At 33.9% G+C, this 13,389-nt stretch overlaps 1 protein-coding gene across 1 annotated transcript in view; it reads right to left on the minus strand.

The window, feature by feature from the left end:
• The window catches only part of LOC101901133 (cell adhesion molecule Dscam2), a 213,160-nt gene that overhangs the window by 135,303 nt on the left and 64,468 nt on the right, over positions 1-13,389 (minus strand). The gene's annotated exons all lie outside the window — the stretch shown is intronic.

The following is a 13,389-nucleotide window of genomic DNA, read 5'->3' on the forward strand; positions in this document are numbered from 1 at the left end:
AGCCCATGGGTTCTAAGAAAAGGATAAACTTATTTGATATGTGAATGAGATCAAAACGAAAACCGCCTGAATATTTTTGGTCAAGGTATCCAATAATGATGTGTAGTTCACAAATGGTCTAGTTCAATTTAACGTTTCACTAATCAGAACAGCTGAACTAGTTCAATTAAAGTCATTCTTTATAGCTTATTTAAAAACAACTGAAATATCTACTGATAAGTTACCGAATGAGCGAAAATTAACCAGGTGTCATTTAACTAAGAAAAATTACATAAATTACGAATACCACAACCATACAACCGATTGGTCTTTACCTTAATAGTAAATACCTGCATACTAAAAGAACCCAAAATAAGGGGAAACCGATAAAAGACCCAAGAAAATAGTTCCCAGTTCCTTTGGTCTTTTATCAGCTTGAATTAGGAATTAGGGAGAGATGCATGACTAAATCATACGGAACTAACGAGCAACTGCAAGGAAATAATGAACTAGTTCCTTAAACGGAACCGCAATAAAAATACTGTTATACGAAGTGAACTAAGACTAGTACCTAAATACCGGCGTTGGAAATGCTTGACCAGGACAGGTGATACTGAAAGTAGAATCCGCTCTTCTTGATGTTACTTTAAACCTATCGTCCATGTCAATCTTGGGCGCCACCGAGCCCAGGGGTTCTAGAAAAGGGTAAAATATTTAATGAAAGAAGAAATTCGAGGTCAAAGAGTCTGAAAACTGTCTGAATGCTTAGGGAACCGACACTTAAGATCCGCACCGGAATTACTAATTTAATATCCATTATTACCTATAACTTGATATGGAATATAACGTAAGCTGTGCACGACGACAATGATAGCGATCTTGAAAATGTATTTATGTTCCGATCTATACCTAAATACCGGTGTAGGAAACGCTTGGCCAGGACAGGTGATGCTAAAGGCAGAGCCTGATTTTCTTGAGGCAAATTTCAATTTGTCATCCATATCGATTTTGGGCGCCACTGAGCCAAGGGGTTCTGAAATAGGGGGAAATATGTAATGAATGTCAACATTCCAAGACCCCAAAACTAGGAGTCTAAAACTGCCTGAATGCTTAGGAAACGGATTTTTGAGATCCTTATACGAGTCACTGATTTATACTCTGTAATTACCTATAAGCTGGCATTGGATATGACTGAGCTGGACACACAAGACTCAAATCAATCCCTTGATGTTTATTTATTAAGTTTAAACGATCTTTATCATCTACTTTGGGGCCAACACTGCCCAAGGGCTCTGCAAAAAAAGTTAGAAATTTGTAGAGGCTAATTATGTCAAGGACAAATTTCTGCTGAATGTTGGAAAGGGTTCTAATAGCTCATCATAATTTTAACGTCAATTGTAAAAAAATTACCTATAGGCTGGCATGGGATAGGATTGGGCTGGGCACAATAAACTCATATCCATGCCTTGATATTTATCCACCAATGTCAATCTATCATTGGCATCGACTTTGGGGGCAACACTGCCTAGAGGTTCTGTAATAATATAAGCTCTTTTTAAGATACTAATACGAAAACTAGAGAGAAAACTTATTTGAATGTTGGGAAGAGGTCTTCTACACAACATGCATTCCATATTTACAAAATCAGGAATCAGAGTGCGCAAGTATGCTATAAAAAAGTAAGCGTAGGGAAGCTATGAGCAGCCTCGAACGAAAAAGTATAAACAAAGCACACGTATTCTCTCTCGATGTTTATTTGCCGTTGATTTCACAGGGCAAAGAGTCTCTCACCACTATTAATGCATATATTATGAGCAAGGCTGCCGTAGGGGGAGAATAGTATTTCCACAAGTCATTTAAAGTATTACAACGGCATAATCTAGATGTGTATTCTCCTTGTCGACCTTTTCTTAGAAATCAGTGCTGTATTTGTAAACTGTCAAAACCCTAACAACACAGCCTCATTTATCTGAAATAGATGTAAAAATTACCTATAAGCTGGCATGGGATATGACTGAGCTGGACATAATAGACTCAATGCCACACCTTGATGTTTATCCACCCAATTTATGCGATCTTTGGGATCAACCTTGGGCGCCACACTACCCAAGGGCTCTGAAATTTATATTGAATAATTAAATAGTTTTCGCCATCTCAAAACAAGACTGAATGTTGGTTAGGGACCCTAAGAAACTGTTATCAACACAAAATACTAAGCTTTACCTATAAAAAGGCACAGGATATGATTGCACCACGCACATCAGGGTCACACTGTGCGATTTGTGCGCCCTGGCATTGTTAACCTCATCCTTGATATCGACTTTGGGAGCCACGGAGCCCAAAGGTTCTGTAAAAATTTCAATTGCACACTTTATATTTATCCTTCAAACTAGGAAAAAAATGCCTGAATGTGGTGCAGGGTAGTCTCATATGGATCGCATGAAGAACGATAATTAGTGGCTTACCTAAAAATGGGCACCGGATATGACTGGGCGGGACATATAAGAGCCTTGTCGTCGTTTAAACGAACTCGAGCATAAGTGAACTCATCACGTGTATCAACTTTGGGTGCTACACTGCCCATGGGTTCTAAGGGATAAATTTTGTGATTTTTTAAAAATGTTTGAAAATTTAAAAAAGCCTCCCTGAAGACCTGTTGGGAAGAGGTACCAGTGATCCTGTTTAACGTTCCTGCGAAAAGTTGTTTTCATTTTAATTCTTCATTAATGGGCTTTTATATAATTTAGAGGATTATTTGAACAACACCTCGTTGGGCGCCAACAAAAGTTGTCCTGTTTTTAACAACTATCTGGGGAATTCATAAATAATAAAATACGCATATGTAATTTAAATAAGAATACTTAATTCTCGCCTTATGTTGGGCGCCCCTATATTGTCCTACAACTCCGTTGCTATTTTGAGAACAATAACCTACACATCACCATTCTAGAAGGGACATGAGGAAGGGTTTATCCAATGTCGAAAAATGTGAAGGTTTGTCTAGGCAGTGTACAGAAGTCACGGTAGAATTTTAAGCAACGTATTTCATGGAATATTAAATATTTTAATTTTTTTAACCGGAAAATATGAAATTTTACCCACGTTGGCCGCCAACAGAAATTATGCACCACTAGCCCCGCGTATGTATTTTGTATTTAAATTCTAGTTTGTAGATTTCTCTAAGTAGCTTTTTCTATTAAAAAAAAATTATATCTTTTTTCACGTTGGGCGCCACTAGATAGTTTGACGCTCTACACTAAATTCGTTGTTTTTTAGTCAAATAAAAAATATGCAACATATTCTCGTTCTCTCAGAGTCAAGTGAAAAAATGCTTGGTATCATCATGATATTCTGGTCCCACCTTGGGCGCCAATATATACTTGTATATTTTGATGCCGCAAAATGTTGTAATTTTTTTCCCCATTTTATTTTATTTTTACTTACTAACCTTACAAATGGCACTGGATAGGCCTGGCCAGGACATTGCATGGCATAATCTTCGGCGAGTTTAACTTGTAACACTTGAAATTTGTCATGGAGATTTGTGATCTTGGGTGGTACGGAACCAAGGGGCTCTAATTAAATGAAAATAAACATTTTGTGAAAAAAGTATTGAGACTTAAAATAGCTGCAGAATGTTGGGGTAGGGTTGGGCGAAAGGGATATTTGAGAGAGAGAGAGAGTTCCTTAAAAGAAACTTGTGTATTTGTCAAAAATCACTTTTCCTAGACTTGGTAACGGGTATGCCCCACATGCCAGAGTTGCCAACTAATATTTGAGACTTTTCATTAAAATGATTGAGGTACAGCTCAGTGGTTTTTAGTTAAGAAAATTCTTTGTGGACTTTACCTTACAATAGGCACCGGGTATGCCTGACCTGGACATTGCATTGCATATTTTTCACCCTTGGCCACCATTATTATTTGAGATTTGTCATTCAAATTTGGTATTTTGGGAGCAACGGAGCCCAGGGGTTCTAAAGGAAGGCAGTTAAACTTAAATTAAGCATTTATTCTGAAAAACAAAACCTGAATGTTTGTTTAGGATAGGCTCTAGATATTTTCCCGAAACCTGATACTCTCCGACAACGAAAATTTCGTAAAGATTTTTATAAATTTACCTTACAACCGGTACTGGATAAGCTTGACCAGGACATTGCATGGCATAAGTCTGACCCAGGGCTACCACAGTGACCTGCAGCTTATCATTGAGGTTAGGTATCTTGGGCGCCACCGAACCAAGGGGTTCTGAAATTTTACAAAACAACCCAGATATAAGAATTGAAACTAAAATGAATTGGCACCAATGCTGGGATAGGATTTCCTATTTTTTTTAAATTGCCTAGTTAGATATCCGTCGCCAAAGGCTTGCTTTCAAAGCAAATTAAGAGAGGGAAGTAATAAGAAACATTCTAATCTCTCTCTATTTTATATAATATTCCAAAGTTTTGTTATAATATTTTAAATTTCGCTTTTCCAGTTCTTTCTCAAAGGACTTAATGTTCTCCAGAATGGCCTTTTTATGAGATTTATTATCTAAAGTTTCTCTATAACATTTCTTTCATTTTATTTACCTTACTATTGGCACTGGAAAAGCCTGGCCAGGACATTGCATGGCATATTCTTGACCGATGGCAACCTCCATGGTACGAACTTTTTCTAGCAAATTCATTTTGGGTGGAACACTACCCAAAGGCTCTAAAAAATGTGAAAAATACCGATCAAAAATAGCAAAATGTTTAGAGTATTGAACCTGAATGCTGGCATAGTTTGTGTCAATAATTTTTCAAAATTACCTATAAATCGGTATTGGATACGACTGGGCGGGACATTTTAGGCTTAGACTTTGCTGGACGTGAGCCCGGGCATTGGCAACTTCATCATCAATGCTAACCTTGGGCGGTACGCTGCCAATGGGTTCTGGCCAAAAAAAGGAAAATTGAGGCATGCTCTAAATACTATTTAAAACTGCCTGAAATTGTGGGATATTCGAATATTTTAATCTGCGAATTGGAAGCGACACCTAGTTGAGGGAAATGCTCACATAAAATTAGCCAAAACCATCATCACTGCATAACTACAAAGAAACGTTGATTACATTCAGATATAGGTGGCTCTCTGTCAAGATATATCTATGTAAAATTGTGGATCCCAAATCAAACGGATCTTTAAACATTGTATCTATATAATACAGACACTCTGTTTAATGGTGAGGAGAGGAGAGACATGATCTCATTGAATTAGAAGGAAGCAACGCAAGGGATAACAATAAGCATACATTGACTACATTGAAATATAGGTGGCTCTCCATTGCGATATGAAAGAATGAATATTAAATGGGATCTCTATACAGCTTGACAAGAAAAAAGGTTACCTATAAGCTGGCATTGGATACGACTGGGCCGGGCACAGTAGGGCAAAATCAATTCCCCGATTTATTTCCCTTGTCTGCAATTTATCCTGGACATTTATCTTGGGTTTCACACTTCCCAAGGGCTCTAAAAAGGAAATTTTGTGATCTTTAGAATTTCGACTATGCATTACTTATGAAAACTGCCCCAATGTGGATAGAGAAATCCAATTTAGTGAATTCTTAATAAGTTCGAAAACACAAAAATCAAGCAAAATAACGGATTATCCATGGATAAACCAATGTTTATCTTGAGCGCTATCTCTTCCTAGGCAAAGACATAGAAGGAAATAGAAATTTGAAAGGACATCTAGAGAAGGGGGGAAATAATACCTATTTAGCCATGAACCTCTCCACTGTATAAATCAAATATGAGTTCATTTTTTGACATATAGGTGGCGTCAGATTACGGGAAGTCTATATCAATAAGTCTATTTTGTTTTTGTCGTATCATATCATTGCAGGGCCCGAAACAAATACTGTTTAAAGTACTACGAAAAAAATATCACTTAATTATCGCCTTGCCGAATTTGCACTGCATAACTCGAGTATGAATTTATTTAATTGACAAATAGATGGCTCTCAAATTCCGCATGCCTGCGAAATCATTGACCTCCGTTAAAATATTAGTCCAGCTTCCAAGGAAATTCAAATTTACCTATATGCTGGCATTGGATATGACTGAGCCGGGCACAATAGGGCAAAATCAATTCCCCGACTTATTTCCCTTCCCTGAACTTTATCTTGGACATTGATCTTGGGTTTAACACTTCCGAGGGGTTCTAAAAAGGAGAGACTCTGCCATTGAATCTTTATTAAATCAAACTATAGAAAACTGCCCCAATGTGGTCTGGGAAATTTGTCGTATAATATTTCAAAAAAAAGTTTAAAAAAATTACCTAAAAGCCGGTGTTGGATACGATTGAGCCAAACACAAAAGGGCATAATCGTTGCCCATATCCACATCGATAAATTGATGTTTATCTTGGACATTTACCTTGGGTCGTACACTGCCCATGGGCTCTAAAAAATTATATATTTGATAGAACAACAAAATTGTGATGTGTAAGGGGTTCGAATGGGAAAACTTAACCTTAATGTTGGGATAAGAGACTGTCAGCAGCATCAGGTTAATATTGTGCTTTCTTCTCCAGAACCTGCAAGAATTTACTATTTTAGCATTTTTTCGATATCATAAAGGGAGAATCGGCTATCGTAGTGAAAAAATTTACTTCTTTGCAGTTCTGGAACAGATCAATTGATAGCCAGTGAAATTCAGGCCCTTTGAAGTTTTAATAATTGTGACCCACATCGGGCGCCAATGTGCGAAGCTATGACTTTAATTTCGGAGAAAAATTGTAGTGCATATCGACACAACAAGATTCTTTTTCTAAAAACAAGAACGCATTGGGAAATCTCAATTGAATCTCAAAATGAATCCAAACATTATTTGATTGGCGCCCAAAAGAAAAAATTCTTTTCAAATGTCTAATTTATTGTGGAAACTGACCTCTAGGTTGGCGGTCAATTTGTGATTTTTACCAAATTGTTAAAATACACCAAACAATATAGGAAATTTAAAATTCTTTGATTGGCGCCCAACGTAGAAGCAGCTTACAAATTTCGGAAATATATATTTTTTTGCTAATTAAAAAGAACAGCTTCAAAGAAATTATTTTAGGTGTTTTTTTTTCTGCTTTGAACTCTTTTAAGAGAGCAAGAAACACCAATTGGGCGCCGGTTAGAAAAGTCACATATATTTGTTAATTACTTCTTTGGTTGCCAATATGAGATTTCTTTGTAGTTTCTTCTAAATAAGCAGACTTTAATTTGTCTATAGCCTCCAAAGTCCTCTTTAAACTTGTTGCTCTTTTTATGTTTAGAGTAAAATAAATAGCTTACGTTGGGCGCCAATTGTAACAAGTTAAATCTGTTTAGTTATATATTGCCATATTTTACCTAAAATATGGTGTTGGATATGCCTGGGCCGGGCATATAAGGCTTAGACTTTCATTTAAGGCAACTTTGGTGTGTTTGACATCCTCACCGGTTGAGACTTTGGGACTAACACTGCCCATGGGTTCTAGAAACGAATTGATTTTTTTTTTAATTTCGGTGACATTTACATGAAAACTGCCCTTATATTGGGAAAATTACAGAATAATGTCATATTTGTGGCAGACATGGGCATCAAGACTTCAATGTGTCAAATGCTGAATTGAACCTCCGAGAAATTTTTGACGAAAATTATCTAAAGTATGGTGTTGGATATGCCTGAGCAGGACACAGTAAACTCAAGCTTTGATCACGTTTCGCCTTGATATGCTTGAAATCTTCTCCCGTTGTAATTTTTGGGCTAACACTACCCACGGGCTCTGAAAAATTCATTTTTATAAATCTCTACATGGGATGGAATATAAAAACTGCCAGAATTTGGAAAGAGCTGTACCGGAAAATACTCATACGTATATTACCTAAATATGGGCACCGGATAAGCTTGAAATGGACACAACAAAGTGACGCTTTTCTCCAAATAAACCTTGACGGTGCGCGAATCATCGCCAGAGGTTAAACGTGGCGCCACACTGGCAATGGGTTCTTAAAGAAGAGGAAGAGAGAAAATTTTATATTTTTCTCAGAGGAGAAAAAGTTTAAAGAAGGGAAAACTGCCTAATGTGGGTTAGGTTGTTCGCGACATTAATGGTGTTGGATAACATAATTTCCTGTAATTACCTAAAATATGGCACTGGATATGCCTGTGCCGGACACAGTAGTGTGGCACTTTGCTGCAGCATAACTTTGGGTGTTTTGATATTATCATCACCGCCAGTAATTTTGGGACTAACACTGGCCAATGGTTCTAAAAAAGGAGTGAGGTTAGAATTACGTTTTCCAATTTCTCTCAGAGGAAAACTTTTTGAATGTTGGCTTAGGTGATCCCAAAGTAATATTTAATTATTTATTTAATTTTAATATAAACCATGTTTACCTAAAGAATGGCACTGGATATGCCTGTGCTGGACATAGCAGAGTTGCATTTTTGGTGAGAAAAACTTTAACAATACGCGACTCATCACCAGTGGTCAGACGAGGAGCTACACTGGCAACTGGTTCTAAATTGAAAGAATGGATTTGTCAACGATAATGAAGGCGATAACACTAAAATATGATCCTAAATGTTGGGATAGAGTTATACACAATTTTGACAATTAAAACCTGTAAAGACCTAGCAGTACCTTATAATCCTTAAAATATTTCGGTTTTTAAGTTTAGTTGTAAACCAAATCCCTAAAATAGTATTGAAATGTTGAATTTCCCTCTTTAGAAACCCACCTAAATATTGGCGCTGGATATGCCTGGGCAGCACATATCAATGTCACACTCTTTTGAGCGGTCGCGGTAAAGCTACTACTTGTCTGTTGGCTAGGGAATTTGGGCGCCACACTAGCAACAGGTTCTTGAAGAAATAAAAATTATTTATAATTTGAAAACAAAAAACGTAATTAATGTTTGTTTTCAAAATGTTGGGATAGGTCCTTTATAAGTATTGTTTTATAGAGCTATCTAGATTGAAATTTTTTTCTAAAAAAGGGATCTATAAATCGATTGTTTACTTTAGTAAAAAGGAAACTGTAAATCGATATTTGCGTGAATCAAGGGGCCTACCAATCTGTCAATTAAATATGTAAACTAAATCGATTGTTAAAAATGTATTTGTTTTTTGAAATTTAAAATAATTGAATTAAATTTTAAATGAATTGAAATGTTAGAGGATAAAAACGAAATATTCACATATTTTAATTATGAAATTAGAAGCGACATCTACACTTGAGTTTTATAATAAAGAAGGGAACAAAAATCAATTGTTTATTTAGTTAAGTAGGGAGCTCAAAATCGATATTTGTTTGAATATGGGAACCTAGAATTCGAAAACTAAAATAGACTCATTTCAGGAAAACTAATATGCTTTTTATAATGTAAAAATAGTCGTATTACCTAAAAATGGTACAAGACAAAATATGCACATATTTCGTCATAAAATTGGAGCGATACGGAGAAGAGTGAAATAATAAAAAGGGAACTATATATCGATTGTTTATTTGCTAAACAGGAATCTACAAATCAATATTTGCTCGAATATAGGGACCTAAAATTCGACAAGTGAATTAAATTAAATTTCAAGCAAATCGGTGGCCTGTTCCAGGACCGGCAAGAATCAACAGTTTTGAAATTCTTTCGATCTCATAAAGGGAAAATTGGTTATCGCAGTCCGGCAGTTCAGGAATAGATCAGAAATCAAATATTAAAAAATCTAGTTTATTTATCGTAAATGATAGCGGATAACAACAAAATAGAAATATTCTCATATTTGAATCAGGGATTAAAAGCGACACCTATTTTTCTAAATAGGAATCCCTTAATCGATATTTGCTCGAACATAGAGACCTACAAATCCAAATTAATCGCATTATCTAAAAAAATTTACCAGATTACTAGAAAAAAACAAATATTCATAAATTTTAATCATGAAATTAAGAACGACACCTAGATGAGAGAAATAATAAAAAGGGAATTAGAAATCTACTTTTTGACTTCACTAAACAGGAATCCCTAAATCGATATTTGCTCGAATGTAGGGACCTAGAAATCTGCAACTCAATTAAATCATATGATAGGGAAACTGAATTTTATTTCTGATCTAAAAATAATTCAATTACCTAAAAAATGGTACCGGATATGCCTGGGCTGGACACAACAAAGTTATGGTAGAGTTTGAGGCTTTATCAATTACTTTTATATCATTGCCGGATAATAAACGAGGAGCTACACTGGCCACAGGTTCTAAAGGAAAATTAGGTTTTCAAAAGATCAATTACATTTTCTATTGTGACGAAAATCTAATGGAAACTACATGAAAGTTGAGACAGGCTTTTCCGATTTGTTACCAAACATGGAAACTGAGACCTAAATTTTGCATTTTACGAAGATAGATTATTTACTTGACGTATACTCCAAGGAATTGACAATTTAAATAATGCCTTTTATCACGATAATGTTTGATGAAAACCCACCTAAATACCGGTGCCGGATAGGCCTGGGCCGGACAGAGTAAAGTTAAACTTTGATAAGCCGCTGCCACAAATGTACTGCTGACTTGTTGGGAGGGAAATTTCGGTGATACCCTACCAACTGGTTCTGTAAATGTGTTTTGTTTCATAAAATGAATAAATATTTTCTTTAAATTTCAATAAAGAATATTATATATTATTAAATAATATTGATGTAATTTGGGTTTTACTAAGGACTTACCTTGCAAGTAAGAGAGTTAGAAAATATTTTGGAAACAGGGGCTCTTTAAAGGGTTTCGTTTGGGAAATGCGCACCATTTTACTCAAGCTCAAGTCAAGCATTTTTAGACAAACTTTTATTACGATTTAATTTAATTTTTACGTTACGTTAATTTCAATTTTACTTTACATTTTAATAAAATTTTCAATTTGTTGCTTTGAAAAATTCAATTGCAATTTAATTTAAAAATGCGCAACAAATTTTAGGGTACCCTATCCCAACATTCAGGCAGTTTTCAATATATTTTTTATAATAAATATAAATAATACGGGAGAAGGCAAAACATTTTCAAATCATGTGACGCGTTTTAATTTAAATAATGTTTGTAAACATATGACTATTTTTTTTAATTATTACTTTTTTGAAGACTATTACTGTAGCTTCTAATACAAAAAATATTTATGTGAAATTAAATTATAAATTGAAATTATAATTTTATATATATTTTTTAATTTTGCAATTGAAATATATTTTCAAAATAAGTCTTTTTTTAATTCTCGGCTTTCATACTATTTTTATTCAGATACTAATATTTTCAATATGAAACTTAAGATGTGAGTACATAAGCAGCTTGAAGTCTTCGCATGAAATATTTTGTGACATTTAATAAAGGGAGGCCAGAGCCGCTCTCGTATCCTGCCGCCGTTTCCCCTTATAATTTCACATAAATATGCCAAGCGATGATGCCAAGCTGCTTATGTACCGTCACCTTTATAGTTTTGAGTTTTCGCTGCCATTATCATGATATGGCAAGGCGATGAGACTTATTACTTTTCTTTACAGTATTTTCTAGATTAATTTCAACACTTAATTAATTTTTTATTTTTTAAATTTTTATATTTTTTTATTTTAATATTTTATTTCCGCCAAAAAAAAAGATTTTAAGCTAAAAATCTTTTTGATTGTTTTGTTTTTTGTTTTTATAAAAATATTTGAAAATGTTTTGCTTTTCTCTCTCCCAACAAATACTACAAATACAGCTTATAAACTAAATAAAAATAACATAAAAATAAAAACAAAAAATCATATGTTTTGAGATGAGCAATGCTGATTGTTTTTTGTTTTTATTTTGTGGAAAAGGGGAAATGTTTTACATTTTTTAGTTTGTTCAAATTTCATATTTGACTCAACGTTTCGTTGGATTTATCTCAACTTCTTCCAGAGCTTTTATTGGAAATACCCAGGCAAATTTTTTATTTTATTTTCAAATCTTATTCTGATTTTTTGAATTTATTTACTTGCAATTAGTTTTTGTTATATATTCAGGACATTATTTTAGTATCAAAAACATTTCCCCTTTTGAATGATGTTTGAAAAACGACATTTTCTAATTTGTATAAAAATTTTGCAATTATATAAAAATAAATTAAAAAAAAAATGTGTTATTATTATTTGAAAATGTCGTTTTTATTTTTGTAAAAGAAAAGTATTTTGACGAGAAATATATAAATGTTCATGAAAATGATTTTGTTTTTATTTTCAGTCAAAACACTTTTCTTCCTCTTAAATGGAAATATTTCAAAAGGTTTTTGAGGGAACTATAAAGATGAGAATACATAAAACACCTTTTTAACTGACTTAAGTCATCGGATGGCTTCTTTGTACAAGAACAAAGAATCGTAAGGTGGGCAAGTGTAAATTGTAGGTCGAAATTGAACTAAATCAACCTAAAACACTTTTGCTCTTTTATGAAGAAGACCGCCGATGAGTTAAGCCAGTTAAAAAATACTTTTATGTACTCCCAACTCAAATCTGTTTTATTTCGTTGAATAATCTAAAGAATAAAATTTGGATTCTAAAAATAACAATAATTTTGAAACAATGAACAAAATTTTTAATATTGAACTTCAAATACTTTTAAAATATTTCCATTTCGTTATAATATAAGAAAAACAAATCGTTATTAAAATTTTATAAAATATTAAACATTTTTATAATTTATAGTTTTTGTGATATTAATATTTCATTTCAAACGAATTATATTTAAACCGAAATCTGAAAGCGAAGACAAACTGAGAAATACGAGACATAGATTACCACTTCGCTAAGCAGTCGTAATTTCACCTCTCTGAATGAGAGAGAGAGAAAGCCGAAACCACTGAAGAAGATATCCAAGAGACCCATGGTAGAAGTATACGGGTAGATGCATCGACTCACTGCTGGGAACTGACAAGGGTATAAGAATCACTCGGAATCTGTGAATGTCTGGAAGAATTTGGAAATTTGTAAGGTCCTTTTTGTAAGGAAATTGTATATTCATGTACATATGTATTTGTATTTTAGAACAGGCGTGGAAAGTTTTGGGAGATGGTTATGCCCAGATGCACATCATTTTTTTAAAGAAAGTTACCGGTTGGACCTTGAGAATTGTCATTTCAGCAACAATATTTACATATACATGAGTATTTCTTCCCAAAGGCCAGTGTTTACGAGTTTAATTTTGCTTTTGGCGAAAATGTGCAATTAAATTATTATCAAATATATTGTTTACAATTTATATTTAATTAAATGCATACTTTTTAACAATTTCTGCATTCATATTATTTTTTTTTTAATATTTTCCCCATTATTTTCGATTTGTTTTTCTTATATTTAATTTTTCATAATAAATACCATAACTAATACTTGAATACAGATTAATATATAGTTAAG

Source organism: Musca domestica, unplaced genomic scaffold (genome assembly GCF_030504385.1).
Source record: "Musca domestica strain aabys unplaced genomic scaffold, Musca_domestica.polishedcontigs.V.1.1 31, whole genome shotgun sequence".
Lineage (NCBI taxonomy): Eukaryota > Metazoa > Arthropoda > Insecta > Diptera > Muscidae > Musca > Musca domestica.